We start from the raw sequence: 20,828 nt of genomic DNA, 5'->3' as shown, positions 1-20,828 counted from the left end.
GGCAGCTCGTTTTGTATTATCACGTAATAGGGGAGAGAGTGTGGCAGATATGATACGCGAGTTGGGATGGAAGTCATTAAAGCAAAGACGTTTTTCGTCGCGGCGAGATCTATTTACGAAATATCAGTCACCAACTTTCTCATCCGAATGCGAAAATATTTTGTTGAGCCCAACGTAAATAGGTAGGAATGATCATCAAAATAAAATAAGAGAAATCAGAGCTCGAACAGAAATGTTTAGGTGTTCGTTTTTCCCGCGCGCTGTTCGGGAGTGGAATGGTAGAGAGATAGTATCATTGTGGTTCGATGAACCCTCTGCCAAGCACTTAAATGTGAATTGCAGAGTAGTCATGTAGATGTAAATGTAGGTGCAGACCGTAGCAGTTGCGCGGTTCCGGACTGCAGCGCATAGAACCGCGTGGCCACCGCGGTCGGCTGGGATACCAGGCAGGTGTATCAGTTTCTTTGGCCCTTCAGTGTAATACTTCGCACTCGACGGAACAGCAATATACATTTTTAAAGACGTTATTGCTCGACAGAATGTCTAAACCACTTGAACAATGCATACACGTGTTAAAGATTGAAAAGGTGGGCGGCAGGTTCCCCTCCGAGTACTGGCGATACCTACGGGGCGTCGACGGAGAAGACTTACCAGAAATGACAGTGCGGCACATTTGGCTGGCACAGATGCCTGGTGCAGTCAAGGCGGCGGCAGTTTACCTGCGGAGAAGACAATGCCCGGACACTGATAACGATGGCAGCAAAGTTTACGCGCCAATGGACAATACGCACACGGCTGGTGTGACACTGGTTGCGGCAGGTTGTGCGCAACAAGAGACCCACCGCAGATGTACGGAAGAGCCAGGATGCGTATTTGGCCAGACAGCTGCATGAACTTACGGGACGAGTTGACGTGTTTGTTTTTTAAAAACTTTGCTCCTTCTATGGAACTGATTTGGCCTTAAAGTTACAGCTTTCCTGAAACGTTATTTCTAGAAATTAATTACACGGGTCCTGTGAGGAGTGCTGTACTTCTGAGAAGGACCGGGCGCGTCGCCCCCCCCCCCCCCCCCCCCCCCCCCCGCAGACCGCAGCCCGCACACACCGCACGCGTGAAGTCTGGTACGTCGTGGCCGGCACTGCCCGGCAACGTGCTACAGGCTCTTTGCTGTTCTTAATCTGTATAAACGATCTGAGAGAGATAATGTGGACCGACCTCTTTGTTTGTAGATGGTGTTGCCGTTTACCGTCTGGTGAAGTTATTAGAAGATCAAAACGAATTACAAAATGATTTAGACAAGGTATCTGCATGATTCGGAAAATGGAAATTTATCCTAAACAATAAAAAGTGCGCGGTCTTACACATGTATAAATAGTATAGTTAAATTTCACTTAAACACAAAAACTTATAGGCTGTCGATTTACCTAGGTACCTCAGGATTACGGTTACGAACAACTTAAATTGGAACCAATACACAGACCATTTGGCATGGAACACGAACCTAAAACTACGTTTTATTAGCTGACTACTAACAAGGTACAGCAAATCTTCCAAAGAGACTACCTGCACCATACTTGTCCTCAGCTTCCGGAATGCTCCTGCACAGTATTGGATCCTTCCCAGGTATGATTGACGGTGACCATGGAAACAGTTCCAAGAAGAACAACTCGTTTTGTATTGCCGCGAAATAGGAGAAAGAATGTCACGGATATTATAAACGAGTTTGGGTGACAATTAAGAAAGAAAAGGCGTTTCTCTTTGTGACGAGATATTTCCATAAAACGTCAGTCACCTGCTTTCTCCTTCCAATGCCAAAATATTTTGTTGATTCTCACCTATAGAGGGAGGCATTCCATCGTAACAAAATACGGGAAATCCGAGCTCTCACGGAAAAATTTAAGTGTTCATTTATTCCGCGTGCTGTTAAGGTGCTTTTACATAGCCCATATCTTACGGCAATATTTGGCATGAACATTACTCCACTGAGGAAATTGTGCTGTATGGTCGGCCAATATTTCTGATGTTGCTCGTCGTTGCCAACGTGCTGCCCAGAAGTTACCGGTATTGTCCACCAAGGGTGGAGTATATTTCGTATTGCAGGGTAGAATCTCTCTCTGTCCTTGTCCGTAAATGCTCCCCTCTCCGCCTCACCTTCATTTCTTACTTCTCTCACCAACAATGGTGCAGTCACGTGTTTGAGCGAAGACAATATCTTCAAAAAATGGCTCTGAGCACTATGGGACTCAACTGCTGAGGTCATTAGTCCCCTAGAACTTAGAACTAGTTAAACCTAACTAACCTAAGGACATCACAGACATCCATGCCCGAGGCAGGATTCGAGCCTGCGACCGTAGTGGTCTTGCGGCTCCAGACTGCAGCGCCTTTAACCGCACGGCCACTTCGGCCGGCGAAGACAATATCTGTTTGTCTTTGTTCAAAAGTTTGTGCGGGCACATATAGACACATGTTTCATAGTTGTTTGTTGTGAGTTCGTTGTGTACCGCAACGGGGAAGTAAACGAACGAGAGAGCTCTGAAATTTATATATGCGATTCATCTACGACCAAAACTATGGGACGTCGAAATTAATGTATACCACGATCACATTCTGTCAAAACAGATGGCAAGGTTTCGCCGATGAGCGCTGACTCACTCTTGATGAAGCACACAAAAAATTCCGAAGTCTTCGAACCTACCCCAAAATGAGGCAAAAATGTTGCATAGGAAGACTTGAAGTGCACATGGCTCTTCATACCCATGGTTTACAATTGATGCCGTGAGTTTCTCGTAATGTACTTCAAGCAGGCATTGATAGTGTAAACAATGATGGGTGGTGGCGAACAAAAATAAAATAAAAATTATATTCTTACTTCAAACTTTCGTCAATGAAATCTTTCAGACCTAACAAAGAACTGCGAGCTTCTGGTACCATGAGGCTTACTGAGGAATAGTGAACTTTTAAAAAAAGAGGCACATAAACTTCCCTTGGAATCAACGACAACAAAACAACGAACTGTGATTGCCAGTCAGTCTATGACTATTATACACTCTCTAATAGCAGTTATCGACAAATGCCGTGTGTGAAATATTCGAAATGGTATTTCGACATAGTGATAAAATTCGGAACCGTTATGCACCATCGGAAAAAAGAAGCGAATGTGCTCCTGTTTAAAAGATTCTGACTTAAAACGGTGGAGAGGGAGGGGGTGCTGCTATCATGCGCCCCATTGCACCTTTCTCAGTACCATAAAAAACTATTCCAAATGTTTCTCACGCGAAGATATTCGCACTCTTTTATAATACACAACTCACCTCACACTCCCACGAGCTCTCCTAGCTGATACTCCCTCTCACCCAGTAGTCATTCGCTGTAAGTCGCTCACACCCGTCCACAGCCACTTGCCGATTACCACTCACTCATTCAACCCAACTCATTGTCATTATCTCTTTCTCTCTCCTTAACTGTCACTGTCACGTGTCTCACAGCTACAGTCTCCTTCGTTCTGTCCTACAACTACTATCTCTTCTCACTGTCACAGCCTCCCTCTTCTTCTCTCCTATTGCTACTACCTCATTCATTCCTTACTACTGCTGCAGTCTCTTTTCAGTCACTATCTCCCTCTTCCTCGTTGTCACTTCATACGCTCTGCCTCTCATTATCACTGTGTCTCACCCCTTCCACTTTCTGCTTCTCTTCATTCCTCTACCACTGGCATTATCTCCTTTTTCCTAGCACTGTTTCTCACTGTCTACTATGTTCCACAGCCACTGTGTCCCTCTATTTCTCTCACACTGTCATTGCCTCCTTCAGTCTTTCTACAGATCAACTACTGCCTGCTTGTTTATTACTCTTATGCCTTTTTGCCACTGCCCCTACCTCCTCTCTCTCAGTGCGAACATGTTCGATGGCTGAAATGTTTCGGAAAATATTTAAAGATTCTGAGCAAGGCAGAATGAGACAGCTTGTATCCCACTTCTGAGTCAGAGTATTTTAAACCGCAGCATATTTGCCTTTTTCTGCTCTCACAGGAGAATTTTTTAGAAGGTTTCTTCTTTTCCCTGCCACAGCAGGGACTGTCACTCACTCATGAAAACAGCTCTATGGGCGAGTACAAATTTCGTACTTAACATACGTGAAACAACGTAAAACAACGCAAAACAAATTTTACATCTCAGACTGAATTTTTACGAGCACAAAAGCTTTGCTTGCGCTTCAGTAGTACAACAATGGGTTGCCAGAGCCCTTCTGATGATCACGGCGACGCTTTACAGCGTATTTCCCCGACCTACGTCACTTTATAAACTACAGTTTTACCTCACATCGTATTTTAAGTTCGTATTTTAGTGTACAGGTACTGTAAATTTGAACTTCTTTGTCTCAGAAACGGATAAAGATATCAAGAAAATTGTCAAGACTGTTCCAGGTCGGATTCGTAGAAATATATTGAAAAAGTTACAACCATCTGCTGTTCATAGCCGTCTTGGAACCCGAGGCTCGGTTTTGGTACGAAAAATGATTTGAAAAACACGTTGTAGGGTTCTCTAAGGAACCGCCCATGAGCTAATAATTTTGACCTCTGTTTCTCTTAAACGGGTGGAGATGTCAAGAAAAGTTAGAAGTTTGTTCGAGATCTTGATCTTAGGAATACATTGTAAAAATTTCAGCCATTTGCTGTACATACAGTCTTGGAATCGTCGGCTCGGTTTTGGAATGAAATAATTGGGAAAAACTATTTTTGGGTGTTTTCTAAAGAATCGCACATAAATTAATGGTGCCATCATGAGCCCCTTAAGGCCCACCGTAGATAAAATGCAAAAAGAAACAACCGATTAGCTCCTTTTGCCAAAGCAGGTGGATGTATGTAATATTCATGTTTTGGCCCTGTACTGTAGGATGGTGACACTAAAACAGTCCTTCTTTTGTTTATACAAATGGCCCCTGGCCCAAGAGCTATACAGAACAACTGAGTCTACCTTTCTATCAGCAACAGAAACCGAGGTGTGAAACCCGGAAGAATCCAGTTTCTTGCACAGTGGTTTGAAACACATTAGGTAGCGTGTGCTGTCCATCCGTACCGATTTAGCATCAATTCACTAGTTAAATTTTGGGCAACATTCTCCGTACTTAAAATGAATGCATCCACAAGGCACGGTTTCTCTTACTCTTTCTGATTTCGTTCCTTGTGTGAACTATAGGCTCACATCCACTAGCTCGCGTTCGTCCATTTGTTGCAACACCGAGCGGTCTAAGGCGCTGTCTAAGGCGCTGCAGTCATGAACTGTGCGGCTGGTCCCGGCGGAGGTTCGAGTCCTCCCTCGGGCATGGGTGTGTGTGTTTGTCCTTAGGATAATTTAGGTTAAGTAGTGTAATAAAATTATAAACAGCCGACCAGTTGCAATGGATAAAGAAATCTTTACCTAGGTTTCAACAAATTTAAATTTGTCTTCTTCAGAAGGTGGCCTAAGGACAATGTACATCATAGCTTACATTAACAGGTATGAAACTTAAGTCAAGAATAGAGTTTAACACATATTAGAGAGCTCTTGTATTACAAAAATATGAGAAGGACGCCTGGTACTTACAATTTTACATTAGTATGGACTGATGTATCATCATCGTTTTTACAAATATCTGCATAGATCCATTTGTCCAATTTAAAATATAGCCCTGAAAACAGGGTTTGTCATGTAAATGTAAATTAGTACATGGATGTTGCAGAGCTCACAAGCGACTGAGTGTAATCAGCCAGCGTAGTTACACTGCGGCCAGGGCAGGTGGCGCTCATGTCGCGAACCATGTGCCGATTGGCGTACAAAAGCAACGTGTAAAATATCAATATTAACAGCGTCCTTATATAAAGTGACAATAAAAAGAAGGAAAGCGTTTAACACTCGCGTTATAACAGTATGGGAGCCTTGGTATCATTAACGTAGTTATACATCAAAAAGGCAGGTGGCGCTTACGCCGAGAGTTACATACAGTGGCATATACAGCCAGAATATAAAAATTACATTACAATATTAGTGAAGCACACACACCGTATATATGTCAGAACTTTAAAATTAACCGTAATGGCTCTTAAGACAAAATTACGAACCCTGGTCCACAATCCAGTTAATACACATTCTCAGGGAGCCGACGTTTTAGAGCCAGAGAAAATCACATAAGGGCCAATGTAGTGGCTCCCCTCTCCTCTACCTCCTGTACACAGCAGATATGCCCCAACCCCCCCCCCCCTCCAGTGCACCTCTTGCAATATGCTGATGACACCGCATTCCTCGCCCTCGCTCCTACCCTCCAACGGTCCCAACGCCTTCTCCAGAATCACCTTGACCTTTTTGCTGCATGGTGTAACCAATGGCTCCTGAAACTCAATCCTTCCAAGACCCAGGCAATCATCGTAGGTCGTACCACTCGCTCCTTCCGGCTCCCGGATTTCTCCCTTAGGGTCTGCGCACGTCCTGTCCGTCTCACCCCCACCCTCACCTACCTTGGCCTCACCATTGACCGTCACCTCACCTGGATCCCTCATCTCCGATCCATCCAATCCAAAGCCCACAACCGCCTCCGCCTCCTCAAACTCCTCTCTGGCCGGACATGGGGGTTGCACCCCTCTACCATCCTCCACACCTACAAATCCTTAATCCGTCCCATCCTCTGTTATGGCAGTCCTGCCTGGATATCTGCCCCCCCCAAATTCTATCAGTCCCTCCAGATCCTTGAGCGTCATGCACTCCGCCTCGCCTTCCGTATCCGCCTCCCGTCCCCCACGTGGATCCTCTATGATCTCATTCCTTTCCCCCATCTGCTCCTCTTCCTCGAACATATCCGCATCCTCTACACCTCCCGCCGTCTTGCACCCCCTCACCCCCTGGTTGCTCCTCTCCTCTCCCATCCTCGCCCCCTGCCCCGTCTTCACCGTTGTGTCCCCCCTACCCTCCATCTCTACACCCTCCATCTCCTTTCCCAAGGTGGCTTCCGTCAACTCCCCCTCCCGGATGATGCCCTCTCTCCCTCCATTTATCCTTCCTATCAACTCTGATCCTCCCTCCCCCTCCTTTCCTCTGTCCTTTCCCTGGGCTCCCTCTTCCCCCCCCCTTCCATCCTGTTTCCTCCACACTACACCTCTCCCTACCTCCCTTCTCCCCCCCAGTCCTTTTGTATTCCCCTCCTCTGCCTACCCCCCTCCCTGTCGCGTCTGCCCCCCACCCCTCTTATGGGTCCTCATCCTCCATCAGCTCCTTTCCCGGTCCCCCCCCCCTTCGCTTTTACTCTCCTTTCCCCCCCCCCCTTTTTGTTTTCCCATCTCCTGTCCAGTTTCCCCCCACCTGCTCTCGACTGTGGTGTCACCTTTGCGGCCTTTTTCGTGCTGTGTTCTAGTGACTATTCGGTGTTGTGTTGCGAACAGAAACCATGCTGTCGCTGGGTGTGCATTTTATATACTTTGCGAACAGAATCCAGACTGTCGCCGTGTTTTTTTAATTGTCTATTGTTTCCCCTGTCTGCTCCGTATGTATTTTTATTCGCTTCATCATCCCTCTGTTGTTTGTTTTCATTTCCCCATTTTCTTTTCACCTTGTTACTCACTAAGTCCCCGATTTTATCGCCTGTTTTTTATTATTATTTATTCTCCTGCTCTTTGTCGGAAAATCTGTAGGCTGCAGAGCGGCGTCCTAAGCTGCTGCCAGCCCGCCCCCTTCGGGGGGAATTGAAATTCAATAAAGGAAAAAAAAAAAATGTAGTGGCAGCCATACATCGTGAGAAAACCACATTATATAAAGGGTAGTGAGCTTAAAGATTTGAAAGTGCATCATAGCTTCCTGAGAAAATAGACCACTGAGGTTACCAGCATTAATGTTATATCATAAACAGTACAGGTTTAAAGCCTTCGAAAAATTGTCTACAAGCAAGGTTCAACTGGTCGTTCAGTATATTACCGTCTTTGAGCTCTGGATGTTTAAAAATTTGTAACTCTTCCCACAGATCTAGTCTACGCCCTTTGACTTGTCTGTGTAGGAAGAAGACAAATTTAAATTTGTTGAAACGTAGGTAAAGATTTCTTTATCCATTGCAACTGGTCGGCTGTTTATAATTTTATTACGTGAAACCGTTGCTGTTGTGCAGCTATGTTTAAAATACTGAAATTCCTGCCCACCGAGGTATCTAAAGCTGCAACCAGGTACATGGACATCAAATTAAAAATTGTGAAAGCAGGTATGGCTATTGACTTTAATCAACAGTGCCTAGATAAAGACATTACCCCTGATTATGTGAAGGCGTACGTAAACTTTAAACAGTGTAACAAAGTGCCTTCTGTTAAAAAGAAATTAGTGCGTTTAGTCATTTCGGATAGCACAGTGAATTTGTACAAGAAAAAAGATGTTCTTAATAGTGAAGCCTACTGTATACACCTATTTTTAACTAAAGCCTTTAAAGATCTTAGTAATTTCCAAATTGACCACCTGTGGAATAGTATTAATGAATGGCTCTTTAATCGTAAAGAAGAAATCAAGGCTAGACATGAAAGAAAGTTGTTGAAGTTTAGTAATAGGACCACAAGTAAAAATGTTAATACAGCAGACAATAGTGTCAAACACCAATTTTACGAAAGAGTACTAAATAAAACCAATATTACTTTTACGCAGGCTGAGAATGACTTGTTATGTAAAGGCCTTAAATATAATTTGCCTGCTCAACTCGATAAGTATCCAGTTATCTGTAATCTCATTGTAGATCTTAAAATCGGTTTAGAATCCCTGAAATTAGAGAAAACCGAGCAAGACAAATGTGCCTATGAATGTAATAACATAATAGAAAAAGAAATTAAATTATATCCTAATGGGCAGTCGGGCGAATATAATATAGTAAAAAGCATTAATCGTAAGCTTAGAGAACACGACGCCTTAGTCACTAAGAGTGACAAAGGGAACACCGCTGTCGTGGCTTATGAAAATGAATATATAGAAAAGACTGTAAAGTTTTTTGAGGAAAATGACATCACTGAGGTTACCGTAGATCCAACCGCGGAATTGCAAAATGAAATCCGGCGTACTTTAGCTAGTTCTGTCAGCCTGTTTAATAACTTCCAAAAGAAAGGGCTTATAAATATGAACCCGAAACCACCCGTGCTCAGAAGTCAGTTCAAACTGCACAAACAAAATCACCCGATTCGCCCTGTAGTGAATGGTATAGGTAGTCCACATCACACACTTGCTAGGCGCCTCCATTTTAAAATTAAAGATGCTTTCACATTTGAAAATAATTTTTCTGTAAAAATAGTAAGGAATTAATTAACAATATTCAAACTGTAAGATGTACACCTGACACTAGACTGGTGTCCTTTGACATCGTCAGTCTTTATACAAATGTCCCGGTTGATGAAACCATAGACCTTGTAAAAAAGAATCTTCTCAAGCATAAAAAACTAAGTGAAATTCAGATTGCGGAACTGATTGGTTTGCTTAAGGTCGTTTTAAAATACGATTATTTCACGTTTAATGGGAAAATGTATGTGCAGCCAGAAGGTCTAGCAATGGGTAGCCCCCTCGCCGGTATTTTAGCAGAGGTTTTCATCAACGCCCTGGAAATAACGTTCTTCAATTCAATTTCAGAATTACGCCACAAAATCCGCTATTATGCACGATATGTTGACGACATTATCATTGCTTTTGATGGCACTGATCATGAGTTAGAGCTTCTCTTCAATACTTTCAATGGTCTACATGAAAAAATTTCCTTCACAAAAGAACTTCAGAATGAGAAACGTGAACTTAACTTCCTCGATTTAACTATTTCTATACAGGATAGTTCCTTCAATTTCAATATCTTCCACAAGGAAACGTATTCAGATAATGTCATCCCTGCTGACTCAACTCATCCAAAAGCTCATAAACTGGCGTTTTTTCATTCTGCCATTCACCGAATGGTAACTACTCCTTTATCACCTGCGTCTCAACAAAAGGAATGGAATGTCATCAAAGCGATTGCTGCTAATAATGGGTACAATCAGAATATGATCGATTACTTGCTCAATAAGAAAATTTCCCAAAATTGTTCGACTTTGAGCAACAACCTCCCCACTGATAGCAAAGAAGCTAAAAAATTTATTTCCATTACTTTCTTGGGTAATATATCGTATAGGATTAAACGTCTTCTAAAGAAGAAATATAACTGTAACGTCTCCTTCTCTACAGATAACAGTTTAAAAAGAAATCTTGTACATTCAGTAGAGATTGCCAGCGATTGGTTTTCCAATTCAGGGGTTTACAAACTAACCTGTAATAACTGCCCCTCATATTATATTGGTCAAACAGGCAGAGCTGTGAAAACACGATATAAAGATCATCTATTAGGTAAAAAAGGAGCGAATATACACAACTCTACTTTTGCTGAACACCTCTTGATAGCCGGCCATACGCCTAAACAGTTAGAAGACACGGTTATCCTACACAGACAAGTCAAAGGGCGTGGACTAGATCTGTGGGAAGAGTTACAAATTTTTAAACATCTAGAGCGCAAAGACGGTAATATACTGAACGACCAGTTGAACCTTTCTTGTAGACAATTTTTCGAAGGCTTTAAACCTGTACTGTTTATGATATAACATTAATGCTGGTAACCTCAGTGGTCTATTTTCTCAGGAAGCTATGATGCACTTTCAAATCTTTAAGCTCACTACCCTTTATATAATGTGGTTTTCTCACGATGTATGGCTGCCACTACATTTTTTTTTTTTTTTTTTTACTTTATTGTTATTTTAAAACCTGTACAACTCAGGTTGGCTGGCAGCGGCACACAAACGCCGCTCTTCAGCCATAGCGATTTACAAGAGTATAAAAACATGGTGAATAACAATGAACAAAGTGACGGGCAAAAGAGAGAGGTCACAGAGACATAAAAACACGGTGTCGTTCACATATGACGATAACAACACTGAAAAGACGTGGGCACGGCGCACAAAACACTGATGAGTCCGACGACACAAGTGAACTTAGGAGTGGGACGGCGGACACCAAAAACACTATACGACGTCACACACACGAGACACAAAAGGCGACGATCTCCGGCGCGCGAAAGTTCACTAGACGTGTGCGAGTCCGGGGACCTGCCAAGAGAGGAGGAGGAGGAAGGGGAGAGGGAGAGCGAGAGGGGAGAGCAGAGATGCCACAGGCAGGGGAGATAGGGGGGAGGGAGGAAGGGGGAGAGGAAGCCCGGGGGAAGAGGGGGAAGGGAGGGGACAGGGAGATGGAAAAAGAAGGGAAGAGAAGAGAAGGGAGGGAGGGTGCCGAAAGGAAAGGACACGGGGAGTGGGGGGCGGGGCAGGGTCAAAGTTGATAGGAGGGGTAGATGGAGGGGGCGAGGACATCATCAGGGAGAGGGAGCTGGCGGAAGCCACCTTGGGAGAGGGTATGGAGGGTGGAGAGATGGAGACCGGGTGGGACATGGGAATACAGGCGCGGCAGCGGGCGGGGGTGGGAGAGGATCGGGGAGACGAGCGGGTGAGGAGGATCGAGTTTACGGGAGCTGCCACTACATTGGCCCTTATGTGATTTTCTCTGGCTCTAAAACCTCGGCTCCCTGAGAATGTGTATTAACTGGATTGTGGACCAGGGTTCGTAATTTTGTCTTAAGAGCCATTACGGTTAATTTTAAAGTTCTGACATATATACGGTGTGTGTGCTTCACTAATATTGTAATGTAATTTTTATATTCTGGCTGTATATGCCACTGTATGTAACTCTCGGCGTAAGCGCCACCTGCCTTTTTGATGTATAACTACGTTAATGATACCAAGGCTCCCATACTGTTATAACGCGAGTGTTAAACGCTTTCCTTCTTTTTATTGTCACTTTATATAAGGACGCTGTTAATATTGATATTTTACACGTTGCTTTTGTACGCCAATCGGCACATGGTTCGCGACATGAGCGCCACCTGCCCTGGCCGCAGTGTAACTACGCTGGCTGATTACACTCAGTCGCTTGTGAGTTCTGCAACATCCATGTACTAATTTACATTTACATGACAAACCCTATTTTCAGGGCTATATTTTAATTTGGACAAATGGATCTATGCAGATATTTGTAAAAACGACGATGATACATCAGTCCATACTAATGTAAAATTGTAAGTACCAGGCGTCCTTCTCATACTTTTGTAATACAAGAGCTCTCTAATATGTGTTAAACTCTATTCTTGACTTAAGTTTCATACCTGTTAATGTAAGCTATGATGTTCATTGTCCTTAAGCCACCTTCTGAAGAAGACAAATTTAAATTTGTTGAAACCTAGGTAAAGATTTCTTTATCCATTGCAACTGGTCGGCTGTTTATAATTTTATTACGTGAAACCGTTGCTGTTGTGCAGCTATGTTTAAAATACTGTTAAGTAGTGTGTAAGCTTAGGGACTGATGACCTTAGCAGTTAAGTCCCATAAGATTTCACACACATTTGAACATTTTTTTTTTGCAACAGTGTGGCCCCATGCAAACACTTGTACCCAGTAATATATTGCCGCAAATATTTCCGGGCGGTAGTGATCGGTAATGCTCTAAGACATGTCATTGCAATTCGTGTGGCCGCGATGGTGCCGCACAACATTATCGGGATATTTTGTCAGCAATAAGCCATTTTTATAGCCCATTTAAAGGTTCTTTTATGGAATGGAACGGTCGAAAAACACTCCGAAAGTGGTTTTGTAAGCTTAGACAGGCACAGAACGTCTGTGTTTTCAGAGCTCCCTAAATTTTCCAAACAGGTAAGAAGATCTTTTACCTTATCCCTCAATCCTCTAATTTCGTGATGAAATGAGCTACATTTATTTTCCTGTGCATTCTTAAGCATTGCCCGCATCTCGTGGTCGTGCGGTAGCGTTCTCGCTTCCCACGCCCGGGTTCCCGGGTTCGATTCCCGGCGGGGTCAGGGATTTTCTCTGCCTCGTGATGGCTGGGTGTTGTGTGCTGTCCTTAGGTTAGTTAGGTTTAAGTAGTTCTAAGTTCTAGGGGACTGATGACCGTAGCAGTTAAGTCCCATAGTGCTCAGAGCCTTTTTCTTAAGCATTTTGTGGGGATGCTCTGTTATTTTAACGTCTTTCACAAGATGGTACCTGCTTCCTGATTCTGTTGTTTTTGTTGTTGCGGCCTTCAATCCTGAGCCTGCTTTGATGCAGCTCTCCATGCTACTCTATCCTGTGCAAGCTTCTTCATCTCCCAGTACCTACTGCAACCTACATCCTTGTGAATCTGTTTAGTGTATTCATCTCTTTGTCTCCCTCTACGATTTTTACCCTCCACGCTGCCCTCCAATACTAAATTGGTTATCCCTTGATGCCTCAGAACATTTCCTACCAACCGATCTCTTTTTCTAGCCAAGTTGTGCCACAAACTTCTCTTCTCCCCAATCCTATTCAGTACCTCCTCATTCGTTATATGATCTACCCATCTTATCTTCAGAATTCTTCTGTAGCACCACATTTCGAAAGCTTCTATTCTCTTCTTGTCCAAACTAGTTATCGTCCATGTTTCACTTCCATACATGGCTACGCTCCATACAAATACTTTCAGAAACGACTTCCTCACACTTAAATCTATACTCGATGTTAACAGAAACGCTTTCCTTGCCTTTGCCAGGCTACATTTTATATCCTCTCTACTTCGACCATCATCAGTTATTTTGCTCCCCAAATAGCAAAACTCCTTAACTACTATAAGTGTCTCATTTTCTAATCGAATTCCCTCAGCGTCACCCGACTTAATTCGACTACATTCAATTATCCTCGTTTTGCTTTTGTTGATGTTCATCTTATATCCTCCTTTCAAGACACCATCAATTCTGTTCAACTGCTATACTAAGTCCTTTGCTGTCACTGACAGAATTACAATGAAACTTCCTGGCAGATAAAATTGTGTGCCCGACCGAGACTCGAACTCGGGACCTTTGCCTTTCGCGGGCAAGTGCTCTACCAACTGAGCTACCGAAGCACGACTCACGCCCGGTACTCACAGCTTTACTTCTGCCAGTATCTCGTCTCCTACCTTCCAAACTTTACAGAAGCTCTCCTGCTCGCAGGAGAGCTTCTGTAAAGTTTGGAAGGTAGGAGACGAGATACTGGCAGAAGTAAAGCTGTGAGTACCGGGCGTGAGTCGTGCTTCGGTAGCTCAGTTGGTAGAGCACTTGCCCGCGAAAGGCAAAGGTCCCGAGTTCGAGTCTCGGTCGGGCACACAGTTTTAATCTGCCAGGAAGTTTCATATCAGCGCACACTCCGCTGCAGAGTGAAAATCTCATTCTAGAATTACAATGTCATCGGCGAACCTCAAAATTTTTATTTCTTCTCCATGGATTTTAATGCCTACTCCGAATTTTTCTTTTGTTTTCTTCACTGCTTGCTCAATATACAGATTGAATAACATCGGGGAGAGGCTACAACCCTGTCTCACTCTCTTCCCAACCACTGCTTCCCTTTCATGTCCCCCGACTCTTATAACTGCCATCTGGTTTCTGTACAAATTGTAAATAGCCTTTCGCTCCTTGCATTTTACCCCTGCCACCTTCAGAATTTGATAGAGAGTATGCCAATCAACATTGTCAAAAGCTTTCTCTAAGTCTACAAATGCTAGAAACGTAGGTTTGCCTTTCCTTAATCTGTCTTCTAAGATAAGTCTTAAGGTCAGTATTGCCTCACGTGTTCCAATATTTCTACGGAATCCAAACTGATCTTCCCCGAGTTCCGCTTCTACCAGTTTTTCCATTCGTCTGTAAAGAATTCGTGTCAGTATTTTGCAGCCGTGACTTATTAAAATGATAGTTCTGTAATTTTCACATCTGTCAATACCTGCTTTCTTTTGGATTGCAATTATTATATTCGTCTTGAAATCTGAGGGTATTTCGCCTGTCTCATACATCTTCCTCACCAGATGGTAGAGTTTTGTCAGGACTGGATCTCCCAAGGACGTCAGTAGTTCTAATGGAATGTTGTCTACTCCCGCGGCCTTGTTTCGACTCAAGTCTTTCAGTGCTCTGTCAAACTCTTCACGCAGTATCGTATCTCCCATTTCATCTTCATCTACATCCTCTTCCATTTCCATAATATTGTCCTCAAGTACATCGCCCTTGTATAGACCCTCTATCCTCATTCTAACCTAAAGAAAAGTACCTCTGTGACACCTGTGGCCACAGGGATCTTGCTTCGTATGATGGAGGCCAGTGTACATTTCCCCCTTCTTATGCAGTTGTAGGCCGCGGATACTACATTCCCATCTCATTTGAGATTTCATTTCCGTCAGTGGCTGCCTGCTCAATTCAGAGTGCAGAGGCTCACAGCAGGGCTGGCCATGTCACAATAGGACTTCCACAAAACTCACACTTGTGTGTGTGGGTGCTACTCCTATTCCAACCAGGTGACCCCTAACACCATTATTTCTGTCTTTAGCCTGCTGTTCCCCGCTCCACCTACTATGATAACCTGATCCTCTTTGTCAAAATTTTTAAACAAATTTTCTGCGTCTTCTCTCATCGGGCCTCACTGTACTTGTCACCTGGTACCCTGTTTCTATTCTTTCATGCATCATCTGGTTTGTACCCACGCAATGTCTACTGCCTAGCAGAAAAACTCTTTTCTTCCTACTCTCTTTTGGTGTCGACCTACACTTACAAGGAACTCCTTGAGCGGGACGTCGCAAAAGGCCAATGAAGTATATGGCATTCGATGCCCCATGTATTGTCTGCCATGCAGCCACAATATTTGCTGCTAATGATTAAAAGAGGGCGGGACTGGATGTGTCCAATGGAGAACACAACATGAGGCTACAGAGCGTAGCTGAACTGCTTAGTCGACGAGTAACTCACAGCAGTGCTACAACGCTAGTGTGTTGATACAAAGTAGAGCAATAGCAACGACAAACAAAGCAAACATTGTATTATATCTACAACAACAGTTGCCAAAGCTGTTATTTCGTCAGAAAGGAACCCAAGGAATTTCGCAGAGTGAGAGGGAAGTGGCCCATGAAATACACTCCTGGAAATTGAAATAAGAACACCGTGAATTCATTGTCCCAGGAAGGGGAAACTTTATTGACACATTCCTGGGGTCAGATACATTACATGATCACACTGACAGAACCACAGGCACATAGACACAGGCAACAGAGCATGCACAATGTCGGCACTAGCACAGTGTATATCCACCTTTCGCAGCAATGCAGGCTGCTATTCTCCCATGGAGACGATCGTAGAGATGCTGGATGTAGTCCTGTGGAACGGCTTGCCATGCCATTTCCACCTGGCGCCTCAGTTGGACCAGCGTTCGTGCTGGACGTGCAGACCGCGTGAGACGACGCTTCATACAGTCCCAAACATGCTCAATGGGGGACAGATCCGGAGATCTTGCTGGCCAGGGTAGTTGACTTACACCTTCTAGAGCACGTTGGGTGGCACGGGATACATGCGGACGTGCATTGTCCTGTTGGAACAGCAAGTTCCCTTGCCGGTCTAGGAATGGTAGAACGATGGGTTCGATGACGGTTTGGATGTACCGTGCACTATTCAGTGTCCCCTCGACGATCACCAGTGGTGTACGGCCAGTGTAGGAGATCGCTCCCCACACCATGATGCCGGGTGTTGACCCTGTGTGCCTCGGTCGTATGCAGTCCTGATTGTGGCGCTCACCTGCACGGCGCCAAACACGCATACGACCATCATTGGCACCAAGGCAGAAGCGACTCTCATCGCTGAAGACGACACGTCTCCATTCGTCCCTCCATTCACGCCTGTCGCCACACCACTGGAGGCGGGCTGCACGATGTTGGGGCGTGAGCGGAAGACGGCCTAACGGTGTGCGGGACCGTAGCCCAGCTTCATGGAGACGGTTGCGAATGGTCCTCGCCGATACCCCAGGAGCAACAGTGTCCCTAATTTGCTGGCGGTGCGGTCCCCTACGGCACTGCGTAGGATCCTACGGTCTTGGCGTGCATCCGTGCGTCGCTGCGGTCCGGTCCCAGGTCGACGGGCACGTGCACCTTCCGCCGACCACTGGCGACAACATCCATGTACTGTGGAGACCTCACGCCCCACGTGTTGAGCAATTCGGCGGTACGTCCACCCGGCCTCCCGCATGCCCACTACACGCCCTCGCTCAAAGTCCGTCAACTGCACATACGGTTCACGTCCACGCTGTCGCGGCATGCTACCAGTGTTAAAGACTGCGATGGAGCTCCGTATGCCACGGCAAACTGGCTGACACTGACGGCGGCGGTGCACAAATGCTGCGCAGCTAGCGCCATTCGACGGCCAACACCGCGGTTCCTGGTGTGTCCGCTGTGCCGTGCGTGTGATCATTGCTTGTACAGCCCTCTCGCAGTGTCTGGAGCAAGTATGGTGGGTCTGACACACCGGTGTCAATGTGTTCTTTTTTCCATTTCCAGGAGTGTATTAGCGTTCCTGCAAGATGAGTCAGTGGAATACGAGATGCCATTTACGCTCCACTGTGCGGACAGTGTGCATGTCGAGTGCAGTGATGACGATACATGCTTTAACAAGTGAAAGTGATATTGAAACAGGTATCGGCCCTTGTAGTTAATCTTCCTTGTCGGACAGAGAGCCGCAATTCCCATCTGCAGTGAAACGAAGTAAAGGGCAATCGTTGCCAAAGGAGCGGGAGTAAACACAGTTACGCACATGGAAAATCGTCCTCAGCATGGTAAAAAAAAAATCGAATTAGCAATATGACCGTGTAATTCATAAGAAAAACTACGAATTTTCAGTGGAGGACAAGGCACACTTTTTACAAAAACGGGATTTTCCTCGTTTCTAGGCTGCTAGATACAATTTACAAGATGTGCATGACAGTGACCTACTACGTTATACACATCAAACTGCGTGTGACATAGATTACAATGATTTCACGGGGCAGTGGATGGTTGCGTAACTTCAAAGAGCGTTACAGGATTGGCAAGACGTAAGGTAAGGAAATTTCAAACAAAGCGTCAATTTGACAATGCACGGCAGACGCAGAATCGGCATAAGAATTTGTAGATGAGATAAATTCATCCCATCGTTCAGTAAGGAATTTGTTTTCAACTCTTACCAATCGGGATTTGAAGAAGAAATGCTTATGAAAGGGACCCAGGAAATTAGAGGTAGCAAGAGAGATGTGTCTAGATCAACTAACATCAATGTTTTAACGTATTCGTATACAATTACGACGACTGTTAATCAGGACCGTAAACTGTCTGGAAGTTATTTATTGTGCTGCCAGAAGTCATAGGTACTCTGGCCCCTGCTATTCTATCTCGTGTGCGTGATTTTGCAAGGGCAGTAGGGCATATTTACGTCACAGCGAGCAAGAGAGGGATAATGGACGTAAGAGAACCACAACTATGGCATGAGCACTGCTTTTGGCTAATAGCTGGTCAAAATAACTTGCTTTCGCTTGGTTCCTGGTATACGTACAAAAATCATACTCTTTTACAGAAATCTGTCTCTCCTGAAAAGTGTGTGACATTGCAGTTCTTACTACCTGAAACCGCTGAACAAATTCAGCCTCTGGATGTCTATAAAACATATTACAGCACTGTCTGCAGCTGCACCTTAAAGGATAGTCAGTTTCACGATAAGATCCACTATAGACTATTCCGCATCCGGAAGCATGCCACACATTCCATCAGTTCTTACCACCCTGTGTCCGGCCCCGGTAGCTGAGTGGTCAGCGTGACGGAATGTAAATCCTATGGTCCCGGGTTCGACTCCCGGCGGGGTCGGAGATTTTCCCCACTCAGGGACTGGGTGTTGTGTTGTCCTAATCATCATCATTTCATCCCCATCGACGTGCAGGTCGCCGAAGTGGCGTCAACTTGACCTGCACCAGGCGAACGTCTACCCGACGGGAGGCCCTAGCCACACGACATTTCCATTTCATTTCATCACCCTGTTACACCAACATGATTCTACACGCATTCTTTAAGAGTGGGAACCTAGCTGAATGTTCTGCACGGTTTGTAACTCCCAAAGTTCGCCTTCAGTCTTGGTGGTGCAAAACTTTGTGATCACTGTGGCACGGCATTTTTCATTCGGTGTTCATGGTACAAATTAATGGTTTATTTTTAACATTTCTTGAACCAATAAACATCAATAAACTTTTAGACTCTTCTCAAATTGAACTTAATTATTAGTTTAACTTTTTATAACTGCTGGCATGCTATTGAAAATGTATATTACTGAACTGTGCACACTTTTCTGCACTAAAGCAAGTGACGTTAAATCTTTGTGAAAGTTAACCTTATAGCTAGTATTGATGCCATGACCTGAACTGTTGGTTTGAAAAAATGTGTATATATATATATATATATATATATATATATATATATATATATAATGATAAATTTCTTTAAGGAATAAATACATTCGCATAAAGTAGTTAATATCCCCAGTTTCTTAATCAGCCCTCTACAGGACGTTTCTGAGTTCAGAACACGAATAACTAGTACTGCAGGTTTTTGGGCTCGGAAAACATTAGCTTGACTTGATGAATTACCTCAGAAAAGAATCCCGCATGACATTATGGAATGAAAGTAAGAATAGTACGCTAGTTTTTTTTATTTTATTTTTTGTGACCTGTGCCTGACAGCAATCGCGTAGCAAATAAAGATTTGTTTAGTTAATTTCAACACTAAATTTTGTAATGTTTGTCTGTTTTGTTGATCCTCTTTCCTTCCTATAGTCAATTAAATAAACCAGTGACAGGTTTTTGTGGTTAACATTAAATGGCAAATTATTGACTTTTACTTACAAGGGGAACTCCCCATCGCACTCTCCCCAGATTTAGTGGAAAAATCGCGAATTGGATAGCCCGTCAAACACTGAACACAGCTCAAGCATGAAAACATGAAGAAGGTGTACTGGACTGTGGAAAAAAGAAGCAAAATAGAAACAGTGAACGGTCCAAAATCAACATGTATAACAATGAGGAACTCTGAATGACCGTCATGGTGTTGGACTGAGAAGGGGGAAATCCGGGTTCAAGTCTTCCTCATAGCTCCCTTTTTTTCACAAAATAATGAAATGTCTGTCCGCTCATTGACTTGTCTGTTCGCTGTATTCAAACTTTGGTCTGTATCGTGGTGTAACGTCCGTCTGCAATAGCGACGTGTGACGAAGGAGCCTCCAGATGTACATACCTACCTGTTCCACACAAGTACCACATGTTACGCCTCTTGCGTTCCTTTATGGAAGTTTTGACTCTTTAATTCCTTCGTTGTAACATAACTCACACCTGTTTATTTGTTGTTTTCATTTCTACGATATGGCTAGGAAACATCTCGCCTGCTCTGCCTATTCATCACATTTTCTCACGACGGCAATATATTCTTACCACATGACTCATATTCTACAAGCAATGTGTAGTATGACAATTGCCAAGACTACAGGAAGAGGACAGACACGCCAGTGACCTGACGGACAGTTCATAAATTTGTGACGAAAAAAGTATGGAGCACTAGGCAGGTTCGAACATGGATCACCCGATTTGCAGTCCAACACCGGAACCACACAACCACGACGAATTGGTACTCCGGAGTCGCATCCGTGTTTGGCGACATCGCGGTGAACGCACATTGGACGCGTGTATTCGTCATCGCCATTCTGGTGTATCACCCGGCGTGATGGTATGGGGTGTCACTGGTTACATGTCTCACTCACCTCTTGTTCGCATTGACGGCATTTTGAACAGTGGACGTTACATTTCAGACGTGTTACGACCCGTGGCTCTACCTTTCATTCGATGCCTGCGAAACCCTACATTTCAGCAGTATAATGAACGACCGCATGTTGCAGGTGCT

This window comes from Schistocerca cancellata, chromosome 7 (assembly GCF_023864275.1).
Source record: "Schistocerca cancellata isolate TAMUIC-IGC-003103 chromosome 7, iqSchCanc2.1, whole genome shotgun sequence".
Classification (NCBI taxonomy): domain Eukaryota; kingdom Metazoa; phylum Arthropoda; class Insecta; order Orthoptera; family Acrididae; genus Schistocerca; species Schistocerca cancellata.
Note: the sequence above shows the minus strand (reverse complement) of the source record.